Here is a 23,678-nt window from a genome sequence, read left to right on the forward strand (position 1 = left end):
AATCATTTTTAAAAAGTCGGTTTGACTTGTAATTCTTCTCTCTCTCTTTTTTAAAAAAATATTTGTCAGGTTTTGGTTTCAAAGTTTTAGGGCCTCAAAAGGACTTGGAGAGAGGAGATACTGCCTCTTTTTCTGTTCTCTGAAATATTTTACTTATGGCATTATTTTTCTTTTAATGTTTGGAAAACAGTTTGCCAGTAAAGCCATCTGGACTTTGCTTTGTGGTAAGATTTCTAATTATGCATTCAATTTATTTACTGATTGTAGGATTAGTCCTATCTTGTGTGAGTTTGGTTAAGTTTCCCTAGTAATCTATTTCATTGGATTTCTTTAATTGATATAGTTTGATCAAAGTTGTTTATAATATACTCTTAATGGTCTTTGTAATATGAGTAGAATCTGCAGTGATGTTACCTTTTTTCATTACTAACTTGGTTATTTTTGTGTATTTTTGTTTTGTTGTAGTGGGTCTAACCAGGTGTTAAGTCTTTTTATCACCTTTGGGTTTTGTTGATCCTCTCTGTTGTCTGTTTATTTTACATTTTTTTTCCTTCTTTCTTTCTTTTTTTTTTTTTTCTTTTAAAGATTTTATGTTTAAGTTCTCTCTACATGGGGCTCAGACTCAGCAGTCCTGAGCTCAAGAGTCTGTGTGCCCTGCAGACTGAGCCAGCCTCCATTTTATTTCTGCTCATTATAATTTTCTTCTTTCTACTTTCCAGAGGTTTAATTTATTCTAACAGTTTAATTTATTCTTTTTCTGACCACTTAAAATTTTTTTTGGCCTTTCTGCTTTTATATTAATTTAAAGCTATAAATTTTCCTCCAAACAGGCTTTAGCTGCAGTGCACAAGGGATTTTTTTTTTTAGCTTTCTATTTAATTAATTTTGTTTTATTTTGAATTTTTAAGATTTTATTTATGTATTTGACAGAGAAACAATGAGAGAGGGAACCCAAGCAGGGGGAGTGGGGGAGGGAGAAGCACGAGCAGGGATCCCAGTGCAGGGCTTGATCCCAGGGCCCTAAGATCATGACCTGAGGCGAATGCAGACATTTAAGGACTAAGCCACCCAAACCCAAGGCACCTCTGTTTTTGTTTTTTAAAATATTTTATTTGGGGGTGCCTGGTTGGCTCAGTGGGTTAAAGCCTTTGCCTTTAGCTCAGGTCCTGATCTCAGGGTCCTGGGATCAAGACCCATATCAGGCTCTCTGCTTGGCAGGGAGCCTGCTTCCTCCTTTCTCTCTGCCTACTTGTGGTCTCTGTCTGTCAAATAAATAAATAAAATCTTAAAAAAAAAAAAAGATTTATTTATTTGAAAGAGAGAGAGTGAGCAGGGGGAGGGGGGAGGGAAAGGAAGAAGCAGGCTCCCCACTGAGCAGGGGGCACAGCTCAGGGCTTGATTCCAGGACCCTGTGATCATGACCTGAGCTTAAGTCAGACACTTAACAATGACTGAGCCACCTGGTGCCCCAGCATGTAAGTTTTGATATGTTATGTTTTCATTATCATTCACTAGAAAAATTGGTTTTCCACTCTAATTCTGTTTTTTTTTCTCCCTGGGCTATTTAGAAGTACATTTGCTGGGGCACCTGGGTCGCTCAATTGGTTAAGTGCCTGACTCTTGGCCTCAGCTCAGGTCTTGATCTCAGGGTTCAGAGTTCCAGCCCTGTATTGGGCTCCTTGGTGGGTTCCTCAGTGGGTATGGAGCCTACTTAAAAAAAAAAAAAAAAATAGTACATTTGTTAATTTATTTTTTTTTAGACTTTATTTCAGCTTGAGAGAGCTCACAGATCTCTCTCTGAGCATGAGAGAGAGAGATCACAAGCAGGGGAAGGGGTAGAGGGGAAAAGCAGGCTCCCAGCTGAGCAGGGAGCCCCATGTGGGACTCCACCCCAGCACCCTGGGATCATGACCCGAGTGCTTAACTGAGCCACCCAAGTGTCCCCGTTTGTTAATTTCTAAATATAGGGATTTTTTCTGGTTGTCTTTTTGTTATTTCCAGTTTAACTGCATTGTGGTGAGAAAAATAGTGTATATGGTTTCAGTCCTTTGAAATTTGTTGAGATGTGTTCTATTACTGGTCTATGGTAAAATACTGATTATGTGAATGAAGAGAATGTATATTCTTCAGTTTTTACTTCTGATGTTTTCTGTATGTGCTGATCCTGTTGTTTTTGTGTTGTTCAGATTTTTATCCTTAAAAGATTTTTATGATCATTTTTTCCCAGTTATTGAGAAAAGTGTGTTAAAAATCTCCCAACTGGCATTTTTATTTTTTTTTAAAGACTTTATTTATTTGACAGAGAAGAGAGCAAGCACAAGCAGGGGAGCCAAAGGGGGGAGAAGGAGAAGCAGACTCCCTGCTGAATAGGCAATCAGAAAAATTCCCTATATTTAGAAATTAACAAACAGGGGCACCTGGGTGGCTCAGTTAAGTGCTTGGGTCATGGTCAGGCTTGATCCCAGGACCCTGCAATCATGACCTGAGCTGAAGGCAGACACTTAACTGACTGAGCCACCCAGGCACCCTCTCCTCGTAGTTTTGACAGTTTTTTGCTTTGTTTTGAGGCTGTTCGTAGGTGCATACAGATTTATTATTATTATCTTTTCCTGAAGAATTGAATCTCACAGTTATAGTTCCCCTTTTTAATCCAGTAATTTTTTTGCCTTTACTAGTATTTTGTTTAATATTTCTATGTTTTATATGTGCTATGTTTTTTTCTTTTATTAACCTAGTACCTGTGTTTTCCTGGAGTATTTAGTACATTTACATTTAATGTGGCTGTTGATATGCTTGAGTTCTCATCTACCTTCTTATTTAGTGCTTTTTGTTTTGCCAGTTGTTTTTTTTTTCCCCCCTTAGTTAATTCCTTTGGAATTGTTACTATTTTACTTCTCTTATTACTTTGGAACATATTTATATAGTCTTTTATTACTGCTTTAGGGGTTACTTTAGAAATTTCAGTATCTTTCACTTTTTGGTGCCTTACGTTAATTGGTATTTTTATCCTCTTCCTGGACAATAGAAGACTTCAGAACACTTTTAACTCCATTTAACCCCATCTCATCTTTTCTTTTGCCATTGTTGTTATATATGTTAATTTCATTTTAAACCCCAGAAGATGTTACACAAACCATGTTCCATATTGTCAAATGAATTTAGGTCAGTGGCTATTGATTCTGGAGGTGCACTGGTATTGTTTAGGGAACTTCTGCAGAACACAGATGGCTGGCTGCAGTTCAGACCAATGACATCTGGACCTCTGAATAGAGGGGGTCAAGCATTAGTATTTTCTAAAAACTCCTTAGGTAATTCAATTTTGTGGTAAGATTGAGAGCCTCTAGTTTTCCATATTTATTGTTTTCATGATTTTTTTATACCTCTTGCATCTCTGACCTTTCTTGGGTAATTTTTTGTCTTCCAAAACATGTTAGAATTTTTTTTTAAAGATTTTTATTTATTTATTTGACAGACAGAGATCACAAGTAGGCAGAGAGGCAGGCAGAGAGAGAGGAGGAAGCAGGCTCCCTGCCGAGCAGAGGCCTCAATCCCAGGACCCTGAGATCATGACCTGAGCCAAAGGTAGAGGCTTTAACCCACTGAGCCACCCAGGCGCCCCGTGTTAGAATTTTTTTAAGGGTAGGTTGGCTGTTGTCATATTCTTTTACCAAATACCTTTTTCACTATCTTTCTTGCAAGATAGGTTCATTGGAAATAGAATTTATTTCATCATCTTTAAGTACTTACTCCATTCCTGATACTTTGTTACCAATATCCCAATATTGAATGTTATCAGTAACTGGAATTTGTTGTCAGTATAATTACCCTCCTTTGAAAGTAAAGTATTCTTAAGTCTCTACTTTTAAGCTTTTCTCTTTGAATCTGGTTTTCAGCAATTTTACTATTCTATACTTAGAAGGAGTTTTTTAAAAAAAAAAATGTGTTCTCCTTGGGGCTCCTGGGTAGTTCAAATACCTCACTCTTGATTTTAGCCCAGGTCTTGGTCTCCGGGTTGTGAGATTGAAACCTACATCAGGCTCTGTTCTGGGTATGGACCCTACTTAATATTCTCTATTGTCCTCTCCCTTATTGAGAGGACATTGAGACTCCCCACTTGAGTGTTCTCTGTCTCTCTAAATAAATAAATAAATAAAATAAATTTTAAAAAAATAATTAAAAAAAAAAAGCTTCTTGAGTCTGTGGTTTGATGCCTTTCATCAGTTTTAGAAAATTCCCAGCCATTTTCTTTTTAAGCATTTAAATATTGTTTCTGCCTGATTCTCTCTTTCCCTGTGGGACTCCAAAAACAATACCTTAGATGTCACTGTGTCCATTGTGTCTCTCCAGGTCTCATTTGATAGATTTTCTTCTGGCTCATTTTTCTGCTTACTAATAATTTTTTCAGCTGTATCTGATCTGCCTTGAAGCCCACCAATCAAGTTCTTAATTTCAGTTACTGTAGTTTCAGTTTTATAATTTAAAAAAACTTTTAAAAAATTTTATTTGCCAGAGAGAGAGTGAGAACACAAGCAGGGAGAGTGGCAGGCAGAGGGAGAAAACCCCGCTGAGCACGGAGCCTATTGGGGGACTCAGTCATGAGCTGAGCTGAAGGCAGGTGTGTAACCAACTGAATCATCCAGTACTGCATAATTAAAAATTTTTCTAAGTGTTTCTAGATCATAGCTGAAATTCTCAGTTTTTGTCTTCTGTGTCTTTGACCATGGGAAATATATAGGTCTGTGTCTGATAATTCCAGTATCTTGGGGTCCCTGTTTTTTTTTTTTTTTTTTAAACTAAGATCTATTTATTTTGGTTTTCATTCATGTCTCCTTTTTTGTCAAAGTAGTTTTGATTATGTGCCAGACACTTTATTTACACACATGCCCTATAGGCTAATTTGAGGCCTAAGCTAATGTTATACTGTGAGGAGCATTCCATTCGCTTCTTCCTGAAGCTTGGGGATAGTAGCAGTCCAGGATCTCCTTTTCATTTCATGGATTTAGATTGTTAGAAGCTGAGCTGCAATCTCTGGGAAGGCCTGTCACCATTCTTGGTTTAGTCTGCTTTGTAGTATCAACTTCTAATTTTAGGTTCTCCAGGTATACTTCCCTTCCCCTGTTCCTCCAGCCCTGGACTCCAGTCCCTTTCCCTTTAGTCCTTCTGTGCATCAAAAGCACTACTTAGATACTCTCCTCAGAATCTTTCTGTTTTCTCAGAGAAAGAAAACTCTGCAAGCTGTGCCTGTCTGCCTGAGCCTTTATTCTCGTTAATTCTTTACTGTCATTTTAGATCTCTGCTGCCTTTGAGCAGGTGATTTTCATATTTTGTATTGCTCTTCTGGTTGTCCTCATTAGGGTGGTTGGTCTGAATTACCTAGTTGAGCATAACTGGAAGTTAATTCCCTTGAAATTAGATATTTCCTGGGAATTTACAGAGAGAACTTAAGTGAATTTACATAGTTAGGGAAGATCAGACAATCAGGAATAGAGTAGTAGATTCTAGTGATTGTTGGAGTAATAATAATGATCTGTTTATGGTGCAATTATTATGTATAGTGTCTTAAAAATTTTTTTTTTTTATTTGACAGAGAAACAGTGAGAGAGGGACACAAGCAGGGGGAGTGGAATAGGGAGAAGCAGGCTTCCCATTGGGCAAGGAGCCGGATGTGGGGCTGGGTCCCTGGACCCTGAGATCATGACCTTAACCAAAGGCAGACACTTAACCAACTGAGCCACCCAGGTGTCCCTCTGAATAGTGCTTTACATATATTCATTGAAACCTTGAAATGATCCTGAGAACGGGAACTGTGGTTATCCTTGTCTTACAGATTTAGGAACTGGGATGTGTTCAGGTAAAGTTACTTGACCAAGGTCATGATTCAGGAAGTGATGAACTTGTTCTCAAGTTTGTGCTGGCTGGTGGGACAGATGGCTTGGATCAGATCCCCGGGGAAAGGAAAGCCCAGGTTGGGAAAGCTCAAATGTCTCCAGAGAAGGTTATCAGATAGTCAACATTCATTTTTTAAAATTTGTTTATTTTTGTAAGGCTTTATTGTTATTCCCATTATCACACAGTATAATATTAGTTTCAGTGAAAATATGGAACGGTTCACAAATTTGTGTCATCCTGGTGCAGAGGCCCTGCTAATCCTCTCTATATTGTCCCAACTTTAGTGCATGTGTTGCTGAAGCAAGCTCCTGACAGCCAAAATTTAGGTAAAACATTATACGAGATGATTCTTAGTAATCAGAAAGTCAAGGGAAACTGTCCTCAGGCCCGTAGTTTCTCCACCATCAAACCATTATCAGTAATTGTCCTATTGTTAGGTCTCGAATGTGTATGATCTGTCTCAGAAACCTATTTGTCAATTCTTAAAATCTTGAAAAATTTGAGATTCTGGGGGCACCTGGTTGGCTCAGTTGGAAGAACATGTGACTCTTGATCTTGCAGTCATGAGTTAAAGACCCATGTTCGGTGTAGAGATTCCAAAAAAATAAAACTATTAAAAAAAAAAACGACTGAGGTTCTCAATTGACTCTTTACAAATGATTATTAAAAGTGACCCTTAGTGTGTGTGTGTGTTAAAGAAAAAATACACAGTCATTGTGAAAAATTTAGAAAAGACAGGTAAGGCAAAACAAATAAAAATAAAGAAATTAACCAATTAAAGAATTTACCAATTAGATGAATAACTTATTTTTCCCACTTTTGTTTTTTAAACATCTTAATTTTTTTTTTTTTTTAAGATTTTATTTATTTGTCAGAGAGAGCAAGCGAGAGCGAGCACAGGCAGACAGAGTGGAAGGCAGAGTCAGACGGAGAAGCAGGCTCCCTGCGGAGCAAGGAGCCCGATGTGGGACTCGATCCCAGGACGCTGGGATCATGACCTGAGCCGAAGGCAGCTGCTTAACCAACTGAGCCACCCAGGCGTCCCTAAACATCTTAATTTTTAAAGTAGATTCCCCTTTATATGTTTATAACCTGTTCCCCCCATTTCACGTATTGAGTAACTTTCCAGGGCATTAAGTATTTTACATCACTTTTAGTTGAATCACCCTTCGTGGTTTGGGGCTTTTGAACTCCCTGCATTTTTAAAAATTTTATTATTATTTTTAGCTGATGTTACTAACAAGTAACATGATGTAAGATAGAGCAGAACATGCATACTACATATTGGTGCATTTGGAAGACAAAGGAAAGGAGTTATAGTCACTTAGTGTTCAGTAAATGCCCCAGAACCCTCTCTGCTCGTGTCCTGGGGCCAATACACTGTCCTGGGGACATCGCCTGCGCAGGGCCACCCTTCCAAGGCTTAGGAACTCTACAAGGGCGGAGTGGAGTAGGAGAAGGGTGCGGAGCAGACCAGCCTGTCACAGGGTCCTCTGTGCATTCTGGCAGCTAGACTTCACCACGGAGGTCCTGCCCTACGGGGGACAGTGTATACCTGAAAACAGCAGAGGGCTTAGAGTGCTTGCTTTCTCTCTTTCTTTCTCTCTCTCTCTCTTTTCTTTCTTTCTTTTTAAATATTTAACTTATTAGAATCATTTGGAGGAGAGACCGAGAGAGAGGGAGAAGCAGGCTCCCCACTGAGCAGGGACCCTGATGGGGGACTCCCATTCCAGGATCCTGGGATCATGACCTGAGCTGAAGGCGGACCTTTAATCGATGAAGCCACCTGGACGCCCCCAGAGCATTTTCTTCATTGGGTGTGGCTCATCATGAAAGGGACGGCTGTCCACGTTGGGCTGGGACTTGGTACATCTGGTTTGGCCAGTCTTCACATCTAAGAAGTTGTTCATCCCAGCCACAGCTTGCTTTCGGGCAAGCTCCACCTGGAGTGCGCAGCTGCGGTACACGCCCTTGCTCACCTTGTTGAACTTGGCGAGGGTGAAGTTCAGTGCCTGCTGTACATCCTCCTCTTTGATGTGGTCAGCGTCCCATGGGGCTTCCACCATTGGAAACAGGCTCCTGCTCATACCAGGGCCAGAGTCAGGGCCAGGGTAGCCAGGGGCCTGGCCATGGTGTGCTCGGAGGTGGATGAAACTTAGAGGGGATTGATCCTGCAGCGGCCCTCCCTGCATTTTTAAATAAATATTTAAATATTTATATTTCATCCGCCCCCACAAGTTGCCTTCCATACCCTGAATACATAGTACTTAATGCTTACACTGCAGAAGAATACTGTTTACCAGTGGTTGGGTTATTTGCAGTATTGGCATTACAACTTGAATATATGATTGTATTTTGCCCTTATTTTATAAGAATGAGTGAAAAAAATGGGAAGCACAGTGCTTACTGTGTTGATAAAAAGCGGATGGTATAATGTATTGGTACTTACTTGGTGCTTTCTGGAAAGTCTTTGAAGTTAGGTGAACACTCAGTGGGCTCAATTATGTTGGAAAAGTGAGGGAGTGTTTTTATGTATTAATCCTATTTAAAAAAAAACACGTGTTTGAGAGAGTGCATGTGCGAGAGAGTGAGTAAGCACCGGGTCAGGTGGGGGGAGGGCAGAGGAGGGATAGAGAGGGAGAAGCAGACTCCTCACAGAGCAGGGATGGGAGGCGGGGCTTGATCCCAGGACTCTGGGATCATGACCTGAACAGAAGGAGATGCTAAACCTACTGAGCCACGCAGGCACCCTTATTACTACTATTTTTTTAATTTTAAGTAGCCTCCAGGCCCAGCCTGGTGCTTGAACTCATGATCCTGAGGCCACGAGTCGCATGCTTTTATGACTGAGCCAGCTAGGCACCCCTATGATGGAATGTTTTTAGATTCTGGTATCAAGTTTTCAAGGATATTTTTTGTCCTGAAAGACTGGGAGTAATTGAGATTTGAATAAATCATTACCTTTCTAGTAGCAGAACCCCCAAATAATGTTCATATTTTTGAACTTGCCCACTTTTCCAAGAATTATATATAAAAGCAAGAATCTTCCTATTCTGTAATTTAGCTATAATTTATTGAATTCTTTCCTTTATAATTGGATATTCATATTTCTGTTTTTTTTTCTAATATGCAGTGGATGTCGCCTTTTTTTTTTTAAACCATTTTAGCTATATCTTAAGTTGACATTTAAAAGAACCTTTGTCATAACTTGTTCAAAATTTGAAGACTCTCCATGGGAATTGGTTCATTTGAAGTTCTTCGTAGTCTTCATTAGCCCAAATTTATTAAATTGCTATATGCAGGCACTGTGACATGACAGATAACACTATAGGTGAAAGCAGCATATAGTTACCAAAATGATAAATGAAAGAAGCCTTTTATGTTGTTGGAAAAATGATACTGCTTCTCCAGTCTTTTAACATAGATGATTTTAGTCTAGTTTATCTTTTTTAAAAAACTTATTTCTAGGGCTTACTTCCAGATACATTAAATATGTCAGCCTAAAGATACAGAAATTTCTCTGAACTGGACTGTTGAAATTTCTTTTCCTTTTCCTCCCCCCTCCCTTTTTTTTTTTTTTTTGGTAAGAGAGAGATTGTGCATTCATGTGTGTTGGTGGGGAAGGGTAGAGGGAGAGAGAAAATTAAGCAGGCTTCACGCCCAGCATGGAGCCCGACATAGGGCTCCATCTCACAACCCTGAGATTATGACCGGAGCTGAAATCAAGAGCTGGACGCTTAATCAACTGAGCCACCCAAGTGCCCCATAATTTTTTTTTTTTTTGGTAATATATACATAACAAAATGGTTAAAGTGGTCAGTTTTAAGTGTATAGATCAGTGGCATTAAGTACATTCACAGTCCCCTGCAACCACCAGCATTGTCCATTTCCAGAACTTTTCAGCTTTGAAACAGAAATTCTGTACTCATTACACACTAACTTGCTGTCTCTCCCCCACCCGAAACCCCCCTGGAAACCTCTCTTATGAATTTGCCAATTCTTATACATGGTCTTAGAAACATTATACTGTTTTCAAAGTAAATGTATCAGAATGGCATTCCTTTTTAAAGCTGAATAATATTCCATTGTGTGTATATATACCACATTCTGCTTATTCATTCATCTGTTGATGGTCATTTGGGATGTTTTTATTCTGGCTCTTGTGAATACTGTTGCTGTGAACATGGGTATACTTGTATCTGAGTTCCTGTTTCAGTTCTTTTGGATATGTACTGAAAAGTGAAATTGCTGGCTCATATGGAAATTCTCTGTGGAGCTTTTTGGAAACTGAACTGTTTTCCATAGTGGTTGCTCCATTTTACATTCTCATCATCAACGTGCAAGGGTTCTAATTTCTCCACATTCTTGACTCTGGTTGTTTCTGGTTTTTTGGGTAATAGCTATCCTAATGGGTTTGAGATGGTATCTCATGGTGATTTTCATTTCCCTAAAGCTTAGTAATGTGGAGCATCTTTTCATGTTGGCCATTTTGTGTATCTTTGGAGAAGTGTTTATTCAAGTCTTATGCATTTTTGAATTGGCTTTTTGTTGTTGAGTTGTAGGAGTTCTTTATATGTTCTAAATATTCATCCCTTATCAGATATGTGACTTGTGAATATTTTCTCCCATTCTTTGGGTTGTCTTTACTCTCTTGATAGTGTCCTTTGTACAGAAGTTTTTTATTTTGATAAAGTCCAGTTCAGCTGTTGTGTGTGTGTGTCTCTCTGTGTATGTGTGTCTTTGTTTTTGGTGTCATTATCTAAGGGATCATTGCCAAATAAAATGTGAAGATTGCCCTTATGTTTTCTTTCTTTCTTTCTGTTTTTTTTTTTTTTTTTTAAAGAGGTTATTTATTTGACAGACAGAGATCACAAGTAGGCAGAGAGGCAGGCAGAGAGATGGGGGGGCAGGCTCCTTGCTGAGCAGAGAGCTTAATGCTGGGATCATGACCTGACCTGAAGGCAGAGGCTTTAACCTGCTGAGCCACACTGGTGCCCCACCCTTATGTTTTCTTAAAAGATTTTTATCTTTTGGGGCGCCTGGGTGGCTCAGTCAGCTAAGTGTCTTACTTTGACTCAGCTCATAATTTCAGGGTTCTGCGATCGAGCCCCATGTCAGGCTCTACCCTCAGTTTTGTCTTTTTAGCTCTTGTGTTTAGGTCTTTGACCCATTTTGAGTTCATTCTTGTTTGTGGCTTAAAGTAAGGATCCAGCTTCATTCTTTTGCAGGTGACTGTCCAGTTTTTCCCATCAATATTTGTCAAAAAAGCTTGTCCTTTCCCTTTTGAATGGTCTTGGCACCCTTGTTAAAAATCATTTGGTTATATGTGCAGGCGTTTGTTTCTGAGTTCTCCATTCTGTATGTCCTTTTTTAATGCTAGTACCACACTGGTTTTATTACTATAGGTAGCTTTGTGGTAGGTTTTGAAGTCAGGAAGTTTAAGTCTTCTAACTTTGGTCTTTTTTGAGAGAGTGAGGTTCCATATGAATTTTAAGATTTCTTTTTTTTTTTTTTTTAAGATTTTATTTATTTATTTGACAGACAGAGATCACAAGTAGGCAGAGAGGCAGGCAGAGAGAGAGAGAGAGAGAAGCAGGCTCCCTGCTGAGCAGAGAGCCCGATGCGGGGCTTGATCCCAGGACCCTGAGATCATGTCCTGAGCCGAAGGCAGAGGCTTTAACCCACTGAGCCACCCAGGCGCCCCTGAATTTTAAGATTTCTAAAAAAAATTTATGCAGAAAACACTTGAGAGTCTGATAGTGATTGCACTGAACTGGTAGATTACTTTGAGTAGTATTGTCATCTTAATATTAAGTCTTTAGGTCTCTAAGATAAATTTCTGTAATCCAATTTTTTATAATCGACATGGGATTAATTTTAGTTTGTACTATAACTTCTGGGTGTTAGGTGTTTGATGACTTTTAGGCTTCTGAAATTAACTGTCATCTCTACTAGCTGTGATTCCTGGTATCTAAGCACCAGATAGAGATGCAAAACCTGTAGTCAGCAGACAGCATGTGGCCTGGACTTCTGTTTTAATTGGCTGTCACCATGTTGGACTTCATTGTATTTTAAATTCAAATTGAACATCACCATTTCCAGGGCGTCTGGCTGGTTCAGCCAGTGGAGTATGTGACTCGATCTCAGGGTTGTGAGTTTGAGTCCCACATTGGGTGTAAAGAGCACTTGAAAATAAAATCACCAAAAAACAAAACAAAACAAAACAAAAACCTTCCAAATAACATGGATTTATATGTTAAAATTCCTTTCAGTTTTTGAGAAATTGGAAGATCTGGCAACAGTGCTCAAGTAGCACCAGGCTTCCTTCAGATGGGAAGGAGACTATGGTTTTCTTGAGGAAAGTTTCATGTGGGTTGCCGTTTTTGTCTCACATTTTTGTCTGCTACTAGCACCTCTCTGTTCGTCCATAGGCAGAGAGATTTCAACCCTTTTGAAAAGAGGAGAAAGAGAAAGTTGGAATGAAATTATCTCTTGGAATAAGTATTTATTGCTCATGGCAGATTTTAAGTGACCTGAAAACTGCTTTTCATAACAGACTCTTTGATGGTCTGGTTGGACCTTGCCCTATCCCCACTTTCTTTGGAAGATGGTTTATGCTTAATGCTATATAATGTTTTTCCTTATAGCAGCTCCTTTTTTTTTTTTTCTTTAATGTCTGCACACAGTGTGGGGATCAAAGTCACGACCGAGATCAAGAGTTAACATGCTGTACTGACTGGGCGAGTCAGGCACCTCTTCTTATAGCAACTCTAAGAAAAATGAGGCTTGGTTAGGTTCCTGAGAATCTACATTAATAAAGTATCCTGCTGAGCTATCATTATGAAAGATTAATTTTGTGAATTGATAAAAGTCATTGATACTGAAGATTGGTTAGTGTTGTTTTTAAAAAATGTAAATAGTAATCAGGAGAGATAAAAATCAGATTAAAATATTTTAAGTATTGATTTTAAAAGATGCAAAACCTGATAAGCTCCTAGCCAAGTTAAGCCATTACATGTGGTTTTATTTATGTATATGTAATGAGTGAAGAAGTTGAACTTGTCACAGAATAATGGAAGTGAAAGCATATTGTAGCTCTAGTGGCAGACTGGATTTCATGAAAATATCCCTATGGTAATCTGATATTATGAGAGCAGCATTTATGTCTCCAAGAAGCTATAGGAAATGGAATATAAACTTCAAGTCCCATTTGAGGTAATGATGGTTGCTTCATATACATTATTATTTTTACTTTTATTAGAGATTTTATTTATTTGAGAGCGAGAACAAGCGAGGAAGCAGGGAAATGGGCAGAGTGAGAGGGAAAGAATCACAAGCAGACTGCACACTGAACCCGGAGCCTGATGCAGGCTCGATCTTAAAACTCCAAGGTCATGACGAGCTAAAACCAAGTCAGATGCTAAACCAACTGAGCCACACAGGTGCCCCTTATTAGAAGATAATATTATACCTATAGTATTTTTAGCATTCTTTTTACTTGGTAATTTGTGAGGATATATTTCATTGGATATCACATCAGTGCCATATCCCGTATGTGGGACAGTGTTTAATGGGAGCAAATGTTTGGAAGAAAGCAGAGATAAGTGATCAGAAGGTCAATAAGGTTGCATTATTTTATACCATCATAGGTTGAGTTCATTGTTGGCCAAGTAGATTATTCTGTTAAATATTACTGAGATTAACACAGGGCTTCTGTGATGTTTTGTAGACAACTAGTAGCCTTATTTGAATCCAGTTTTTTTCATAGGGCCAAAGAAGTTACTTTAACCTAATAGGAACACTTGCTTACATCCTGGCATTAAGTATTAGAGATGAGTTGCAAAAATTCTTTCATTGAGCTACTTAATAGCTGTTCCCAAGAGACAAGGAGAGTGAAAGGAGAGTCATTCTGATACATGCCAACCTGGATTGCTCAAATTTGGCTGAGGTACTAAGATACCAGATATTATTATACATAAATAGCTGCTTGACCTGCCAGTCCTTGAAGGGTTTAAGGTGAACTAGTTCTGTTGACTTTGTAAGACTGTTTAGGAGAAAAACGAGAGATTTTTATAGACAAAGTATGTGTGCTATTCAAGTTCTCATATGTGCTGAAAATTACCTCTGTGCATAAATGCAGAGGAGATATTGTTTGGGGGTGGGTGTGTTATGGTGCGGGCACTGTGTTGGTAGAAATAATTTCCTTAGAGTGTTTGGGTTGACATCATTTAGAGGCCAATATACTAAGGACATATAAACACTTGTAGTAGAAATAGTGTTTCATACAGTGGTGTGGTTGTTGTTGCTCTCAAACTATATTCAGTTTTCATTGGGTAAAATTTGAAGAACTGTTGAATTTGTGTATTCATACATATATATGTTTGTGTATACATAACATAGGTACACATATAAGATTGTGGCTTGTAGTGATACATTAAAAGAATAAAGGCTTTTTACTGTTTGGTGTGACTTTTTAACTATTTGGAAATATGTGAAATCAGTTTAGCAAGATGGTTGTCAATTTTTCATCCACAATACAATAGTTTGGAAATTGCTGATGGTTGCCAAGCTGTCGTCTGCCTTTTATGGATTTGCTTTTATGATGTGTTTGAATTAAAATTAAAATGGCATGTTATTATAAACAGCAAGTAATTACACTTGGTCTGGGCAATGTCTGTAAATCATCAAAGGAAAGAGGTTTTTTAGCCCAAGGAAAGGATGGTTTGATTTCTACAGGAAAAAAAAAATGATTAGTTGGATTTTTAAGAAAATCAGCACTCGGGGGAAGGCTACAAGGGGTATGGAAATGCCCGAGTTTTCCAGAAAAGTTAGCTGAATTTAGAAGTAAGGAATAAATACACTAGGAATAAGGAAGGAATAGGTACACTAAATATGTATCTTTGGAAAAATGCCTGCCTCCTTCCCCGTATTGCCTGACGCATTCATGTGTAATGAATCATCCAGGTGTGTAAACTTGAAGGAAATACCCAAGTTTTTAGAGCCACAAAGGGTACTGTAGTTTGTTTCAGGGAAGTTTTCCAGGAAAAGATGTCATCTCTCTGTACTTCCGTAGATTTAAATATTTTAAGAAGCCTCAGCCACTCTTGCCCATGAAGGAAACTCTCCAAAAGAACTTTTATGATCGAGATACTTAAGTTTATAATAGCACTTGTGTCTGCTCGTTTTCCTCTTATTTTCTTTTTTTTTCTTTTTTTTTTTTCCCCTCTTATTTTCATAATTGTTCAGAAGTGGACTCCCAGTTTACAATATTACACCTGTAGAAACCAGGGGTACCATCACTGCCCCTTTTATTTCGGCTTAACTTTTTTTTTTTTTAAAGATTTTATTTATTTATATGACAGAGCGAGATCACAAGTAGGCTGAGAGGCAGGCAGAGAGAGAGAGAGAGGAAGGGAAGCAGGCTCCCTGCTGAGCAGAGAGCCCAATGCGGGGTTCCATCCCAGGACTCTGAGACCATGACCTGAGCCAAAGGCAGAGGCTTAACCCACTGAGCCACCCAGGTGCCCAGGCTTAACTTTTAACTGTCATTTAGAAACCAGTCAGAAGTTGGGGACCTCCTATATGACGTGACAGAGTTGAAGAAGCTTTCCTTCTTTATTAGGATCATTTTGTTTACAGAATTGTCTGCCCTACCAAGTGGAGCCTTTATGCATATGAGGACTTGTGAATTGTTCATTTTATTGTCTTTAGAGCCTGCTCCCTTGAAATGTTTACTGACTTAAAAATAACTGAATCAGCAATTCCTGTGGGATGTGAACATTGTAACATATATGCTCTATTCTGGTTATTTTTATAGTCTTTGGATGGCCCTTGGATTTTGTTCTGTGGTTGTCAGAAGCCTGAAAGAAGAGGGATTTGTTTGTTGATGTCTCAGTGACAGTTCCTTTCATAATTGTGGATCTAAGAAGCTTGGGGGATGAAGGAGAGTGTCCACTCTTACCCCCACCCCCGCCCAGTTGGTTAAAATAAGAACTTTGGCTCTTGGCACTTAACCCACTTACATAACTTATACTGAATCCTACACACACACACACACACACACACACACACACACACACCCTTGGCTTTTAATATTGAATCTCTTATAAGGAGAAATGTCTCAAGAAATGACTTCTTCCTATCTAATTCCTCTTCATTATTTTACTTGTAACCCTTGTCTCTTTTGAACTAGTCTAGCTTTTTCAGGGAAGCTTTGTGGCTCTTAACCCATTTAAGTCTTAACAACTTGAAGATTTCTGAAGGAACTCTCTGAGTACCTACCTCATTCTTCTGATCACTGGAAACTCTTGCTAGCCTTAGACTTCATGATGAAAGAAAGGAAAATGCATTTATATGGAATGAAAAAGGTCATTTGGGTCATACCTTCTAGCATAATGCTAACTGAACATTGAGCACAGAACTGTCTCCCAGAAATAAATGCAAGCCATGTATATATAGTTAAAATTGTTCTAGTTGACATTTTTTAAAAAATCATAAAATAGGTAGGGGAACCAGGCTGGCTTGTTCATAGAGCATGTGACTCTTGATCTTAGGGTTGTGAATTCAAACCCCATGTTGAATGTGGAGCCTACTTTAAAAAAAACAAAAAACAAAACAAAACTAGATGAAATTAGTTTGACCATTATATTTTATTTAACCCAGTATATCTGAGATATAATCATTTCAATGTGTATAATCATGTTATAAAATCAACATGTAATAAAATTGAGTTATTTTGCCTTTTAAAAATTTACACACCAAGTCTTTGAAGTTCTGCCTCTATTCATAGCCACATCTCAACTTGGATGGTACTCTTCATTGGAAATACTTGATTTTTATTTAGATTTCATGAAATTTACAGTTGGCAAAGTAGATATTCTCAAGTTGTTCCAGACATACACGTTTTCTAATAACTGGAGTTAAAAAAAAATCCTGTTCCTTTGATATTTGTGTCTTTGTTGACAAAACTGGTTCATGTTCTTTATTTCTTTAGAAAAATATTTATTTGAGCCTGAGTTGGTTAAGCAGTCATTTTCTGCTCAGGTCATGGTCTGGGAGTCCCAGGATCGAGTTCCCGTGTGGGGCTTCCTGCTCAGCATGGAGTCTGCTTCTACCTCTGCCTGCCCCTCCCTCTAGTGGTGCACATGTGCGTGTGTGCTCTCTCTCTCTCATTCTTTCTCTCTCAAATAAATAAATGAAATCTTTTAAAAAAAACTGTTTGTGTGTGAGTGGCAGAGGTTGTGGGGAGGAGCAGAGGGAGAGAGGAACAAGTGGACTCCATGCTGAGTGTGGAGCTCAACTCTGGGCTTGATCCCATGAGGTCAGTGACAGGAGCTGAAATCAAGAGTTGGGTGCTTAACTGATTGAGAAACGCAGGTGCCCTTAGAATCAGTTTCACCTTGAAACAGAAGTATGTAAATTCAGAACTATTATTTAAATAAATCCACTAATTCTTGTATCAGCTCAGTACTATTAATATCAACACAGAGGAACATTGCAAACACTGAAAAGCAAGCCTAAATTTAATTCATATCAAACATCATTCTGCAGATTTTTCTTGTAGTTTTTGTAGCCAGTTCACATCACACTATGCTTTTAATTAAAGTTTTCTGCATATTCGTGTTACAAAGTGAGGAAATTATTAATTTGCATTGTAAAATGTTTTAGTTTCAATGTAAAAATTTTTTATACTTATGTAGCCAAGGCACAAACTTGCCTTTGAACACTCTATTCATATACAGTGTGATAGTGATGTGATTGTTTTAGGTTTGCTAGGGGCACCATCACAAAATACCACAGACTGGGTGGTTTACATGTAGAAATTTATTTTCTTGTATTTCTGGAGGCTGAAAGTCCAAGATCAGGGTGCCAGCAGGGTTGGTTTCTGCCTTTTCTCTGTGTCCTCACTTGGGCTTTCTTCTGTGTGCAGGAAGGAAAGATTGATTGATTTCTGGTGTATCTTCCTCTTCTTTTTTTAAAGATTTTATTTGAGAGAGAGCACACACATAAGCAGGAGGGAGATGGACAAGCAGACACCCCGTTGAGTAGGAAGCCTGATGTGGGGCTTGATCCCAGTACCCTGAGATCATGACCTGAGCTTAACCAACTGAGCCACCTGGTGCCTCCTCCTCCTTTTTAAATATAGTTGCCTCAGAGGATCCTACCTATTCTCTGGGCTTAAAATTCTTTCAGCCTGTTACTAAATTGCAAATTCATGATTCCAGCCCACATTACCCTCTGGAGGTCCTGACCTGTATTTTTGTCTGGTAAGTATCTCCACGTTGGCCACTGTGGTGACGCTGGTGCCTTTCGAATACAGTGTATCCAGGTCTGAAGTCCACCCATCTCCAGCCCCCTCCTTCCAGCCCTTTTAAGTTCCTTTGGTTAGTAGTGGCACTGCTCCCTAGTTGCCAAAATTAAAAGGTTGGCATCATTTTGATGCTTCTTTAATCTCTCTTATTCAAATCCTCTAGACATTTCTCTAGCCCCTTTCCTGCACACTGCCCTGGTGTGTGTTCATCAGCCTTTCTCCTGGGGGAATGCAGTGGCATCCTAGTTGACCTCCTTATTTCTACCTAATCTTCCACATCGCACCCTTCTACCTTCAAAAATATGCCTAGCAAGTCTTCCTCGAGTTGGAAGAGAGCTGGTGCCTAGTTTTTCTGGAGGAGAGGTTCTGAAGACTTGGCCCTTCCCCTCCCCACACAGCTGTTCTCTCCTGTGCCCTGCCCTGTACCTGTGTCTGCTGTAGCTCTTCTCAGATTACACTGCACTCAGTTTCCACTTCCTCAACCCTCATTCATAATGCACGTGTTAGACTGTAGTTCTGGGTTTTTCTGTGCCTGGATCCTGTCTCTAAGACTGTTAGCTCCCCAGATGTGGATCTGGGGTCTTACTAGTTTGCCCAAGTGTACTCATTTGCTAGGGCTGCTGTAACAAGTCCCACAAACCGAGCGGCAGAAGGAAGAGCAATGTAGTGACTCTTCTGGAGGTTAGACGTCTGAGACCAAGTTGTTAGGAGGGTAGGATGGCGCTCCCTCTGAAAGTGCTTTTGAAAGGGTCTCTTCAGGCCTCTCTCCTAGCTTCTGGAGGTTCCATGACTTTTGGCAGCATGGCTTCATTCACATGGCTTTCTGTGTGTGTGTGTGTGTCTTTACATTTCTGTTTTTATAAAGGTATCAGTCATATTGGATTAGGGGCCCACCATTCTCCAGTATGACCTCATCTTAATTACATCTGCCTGACCTGATTTCCGGATAACATCACATGTGGGGGTAGTGGGAGTTAGGACTTCAAATATGAGTTTGGTGGGGATATACTTCAACCAGTAGTATGTTGAATATAACATATTTGTAAAGTGACCCAGTGGAGTCATTTTTTAAAACGATATTATCTATTTGTCAGAGAGAGGAAGGCGCACACAAGCAGGGGAGCAGCAGGCAGAGGGAGAAGCAGGCTCCCCGCTGAGCAGGAAGCCTGATGTGGGAATCAGTGCCAGGACCCTGGGATCATGACCTGAGCAGAAGGCAAACGCTTAACCCACTGAGCCATCCAGGCACCCCCAGTGAAATAATCTTTGAGTAAAAGTTCAGTCTTTTATTTACTTAATGGGCATTATGTTTAAATAATCAAAAAACGCTTATGATTTCGTTGTTCATACTTTCCTATCTCTAGTTTTCAGGTACATCGATATTTGGCAGCTTTTGAATTGTTGCATCTCAAAAGATCCAAGTGGATGATTCTAGTTGTTCTGACTGTCCTGGTGAGAGAGAGAGAATGTGGCTTAGCTTTCGATGTATTTAATGTATGAATAAGCCAACAAGGACAAAGGAGTGGAAAGAAATTTCGAAGATGGAGAGCAGATGGACCCTGAGTAGCAGAGTTATTAGCAGACCAGAAGGAACTGAAATGTAAATGCAGGGGGAGAGGCCAACTGAAAGCAAACTGATTTGCAGAGCAGGACTTGACTGAGGAACAGGAAGCGTCAGGGCTTCTGAGTGGGTGAGGGAAGAGGTTGAAACTAAGTGTGAATCAGCCCAGGAATACCCCTCTCACTGTGTCATTCTCCTTCCCACCCCCGCACGGGGAGAGGACATTTCCCGATTTTACCTGGGGACAGCAGGCCCAGCAGAAGATGAGAGGCTGAGAAGTGGCAGTCTCCTTAACTGGGCCACCAGTCTGCTGACAGCCAGGCTGGTGGGCACCAGGCAATGAACTTGCTGCCTTCCGCTCTGGATAGGTAACTCATTGACTGGTCCTAACCACATACAGAAAACTTCTAGTCAGGAGCATCTGGGTGGTTCAGTCAGTTAGTTCAGTCAGCTAAAGCATCTGCCTGTAGTTCATGTCATGGTCCCAGGGTCCTGGGATCCAGCTCCCAGGTTGGGCTCCCCACTCAGCTGGAATCTGCTGTCCCTCCCCTTCTGTCTTTCCCCCCACCCCCTCCTACTTGTGTGCTCGCTTGCTCTCACGCTTTCTCTATAAATAAAGAATCTCTCTTTTTTTTTTTAAGATTTTTATTTATTTGTCAGAGAGAGCGAGCACAGGCAGACAGAATGGCAGGCAGAGGCAGAGGGAGAAGCAGGCTCCCTGCCGAGCAAGGAGCCTGATGTGGGACTCGGTCCCAGGACGCTGTGATCATGACCTGAGCCGAAGGCAGCTGCTTAACCAACTGAGCCACCCAGGCATCCCAATAAAGAATCTCTTAAAAAAAAACCCAAACTTTCTAACCAGCATTTTAGTGCCTCTTCCTAAATACTGAATCAGATGGCTTAGGAACACCAAGGAGTGAGGGAACTCCATGAACATGATCAAGAACAAAACAGGGGGATAAAGCAACCTGAAGACCAGGCAGGGACAAATAACTTCCGATAAGTTCTTGATACTTACTTCAAGGAGGGGAGGGCATTCTTTCTGTGACATAATTTGTAGTAAAAGTAGGCAGAGAACGAGTAAGAGTTCTTGAAGGTGAGAAACGTTGACACCAGAAATTTGAAAATATAGTAGGAATCTTTCAGAGAGAACAGTGAGAACCTAGAAAGGAGAATTAAGAAAAGCAGGGGATTGATGTAGAGGCTCTGAGAAGACGGAGTCGGAATTTCAGGAAGAGAACAGAGACGACATGTAGGACTGAGTGTGTCCAGGTTGACTTGGTTCGCAGAGAGCTCAGGTTGGGGCCAGAACCCCACTCACCAAAGGCATATTATGTTGAAATGTCAGAATAGCAGAGATTGGGAAGAATCTTAGAACTTACTTTCATACAGAAAGAAACAGCTGCACAGAAGATTCCAAATCAGATTTCCATTAGATTTTATCAGCAGCAGTGCTGGAAGCTGGAAGATAGTAGCTTCATGCCTTAAATGTTGAGGGAAAATTGTGTCTGGCTTACATTTAGTTCTCATCCAAATTAGTGCTAAAGTGTGTATATAAAATAAAAACTTTATTTGAGACCCATCATGTTTGAAACTTCTGCCATGCACCCTTTCTTGGGCAGCTGTCAGAGGTGCTAGGCAGTAAGCCAGGACAGAGGAAAGGACGGAGTCAGGAACAGGAGGAAGGGGGAGGGAGTTTGTGATCCAAGCCCCAGGAACGGCAGCTGTGCGCAGGTCTAGAGAATAATCAGTGTCTCTGAAATAGGAAAATGACAGGCCTAGGGGAGGCCCGTCTTTAAGAGAAACGGAATGGAAACCACTAGATCACATCTTGTGTCAGGCTGCCCTGAGGGAGCTTTGCAGACCTTTCTCACAGCCTCAGAGCCTGAGTGATGAGCACCTGTGAAACCAAGCAAGTGAAAGGAAAGGTGCAGTTGCTGTCTCTAAGGGGGGAAATAGAGGCCCAAGAAAGGAACTGTAATCAAAGGACTTTTCTTTCCTATGATAGTCTAAGTAGGAGTATTGATTTGACCACTAGGGCAGGGGGATGTGAGTGCATGAACATAGGGTAGGTGGTTTCTGAGTGAAGCCCCCCCCACCTTTTTTTTTTTTTTTTTTTGAGGAAAAGAGAGGAGTGGGGAGGGGAGGGGCAGAGGGAGGGGGAGCCTCTCAACCAGGCTCTGCATTGAGCCTCAAGCCAGACCAGGGCTTGATCCCACCGCCCTGAGATCCTGACCAAAACCAAAATCAAGAATCTCATGCTTAACAGACTGAGCCCCCCAGGCGCTCCTGAGAGACACCCTTTTTTTACTAGGGAGTTACTAGGTAATGTCTGGACTGAAAAGGGTACAGGAATAAAGTGTGCTAGTCAGCATGTGGAGATCCGTGGAGGAAAGGCTGGAAGTGCAGCCTCTCAGGAGTTTGGGCCCGTTGAGGTTGGGGGCTGCTCTTCTAGTACAAGCCTTTGTTATGTGGCCTTTCAGCTTGTGTATGTGGATGTACTTAGCAAATATTTTTGTTGTTTACAAATTGAAACTTCTGGGGCCATCTGGCTGGCTCAGATCAGGAGTATGTGACCCCTGATCTCAGGATCATGAGTTCAAGTCCCCACGTTGGGCACAGAGCTTACTTGGGGCGGGGGGAAGGAAGCTTATTATACTGCATAAGTTTTTTCTTTTCATTTAATTTATCATTATAGATCTTCTTCATTGGAACTTGTATATTGTTAATCGTTTAGAAATGGCTGAGAGATGGGCTGCCTGGGTGCCTTAGTTGGTTAAGAATCCAATTCTTGGTTTCGGCTCAGGTCATGACCTCAGCTCAGGGGCATGAGAGCGAGCCCTGCATTGGGCTCCTCTGTTGATCAAGGAGTGTGCTTGAGATTCTTACCCCCGCCCCATTTCCCTCTCCTTCTGCCCCTCTCCCACTTGCGTGCATGTGCTCTCTTTCTCTAAAATAAATCTTAAAAAAAAAATGCTGAGTGATATCTGCTAATTAATACTAGTTTAAATGTCTTGGAAAAAAACCAAAAGTGTGCGCTTTCAAGTCAGTCACTTATTTGGCTCTAGATAACTACTTACTGTATCCTCGGTCCAGTTTCCAGATGTTTCCACATATCATGGGAAGAAAACCGTAGGAGGCCTTTCCCCTTGACCTCACATTCTAGCAGAAGGGACCTGCCTGCAGGTGGCTTGGCAAGGGAGTTTAGATTGCTTGAGGGGAAGGGAAAACAGCCAGTGGGGTGAGGACTGTCCTCAGGCAGGGCCTGCAGAGGGTACACTTTTGAGAGGAGTCTTGACGTTGAGAATGTGCCTGCTGGGGGAAGCACAGGGGACCCGGAGTGCTTGAGGTGGATAGCCCTGAGGCAGGAAAGGCCCTGCATGGACCAGAAGGGTGGTGCTAGCCCGGAGCTGGGTGATGGAGCGGTTGAATCTCTCCCGGCACAGAGGAGTGATTGATGTATTCTGACTTGTGCTGATTCAGAATGTTGGGGGGATGGATCAGGCAGGGCAAGAGTGGACGCAGCTCCCCAGAAGCCCACCTGACAGGTGGCACAAAGTGGGGTCGTACTTCAATGGTGAGGGTGCCTTCGTGTTCGTGTGTGTTCACATCCACACTTATTACGTCCTTTTATTCATTCTTTTTACTTGCACGGAGTGTTTCCCTTTCTCCTTGATGCATTTATTTAGGAGTTCCAGTGGCTTGAACCCAGGAAGGTTAATTAATGGTCGAGGCAGTGAGCAGTAAACATACCGACCAGCAGTTCATACTAGCTTTATTACTTTATTTTTTTAAATTGCTGATAATTACAATAATGCACATGGGCACGGGTCCCAGACAGGAAGAATCATTGTCTGCAAGCAGATCTGGTGTGAGCTGATAATCCAGTCTGTATTTACTTTTAAATTTAAATGCTAC

The 23,678-nt window shown here is 40.6% G+C and overlaps 1 protein-coding gene across 4 annotated transcripts in view; it reads left to right on the forward strand.

Annotated features, from left to right (window-relative positions):
• APLP2 (amyloid beta precursor like protein 2) overlaps positions 1-23,678 on the forward strand; it is an 81,774-nt gene that overhangs the window by 11,884 nt on the left and 46,212 nt on the right. The window lies entirely within an intron of this gene.

This window comes from Mustela nivalis (assembly GCF_964662115.1).
Source record: "Mustela nivalis genome assembly, chromosome: 9".
NCBI classification, from domain to species: domain Eukaryota; kingdom Metazoa; phylum Chordata; class Mammalia; order Carnivora; family Mustelidae; genus Mustela; species Mustela nivalis.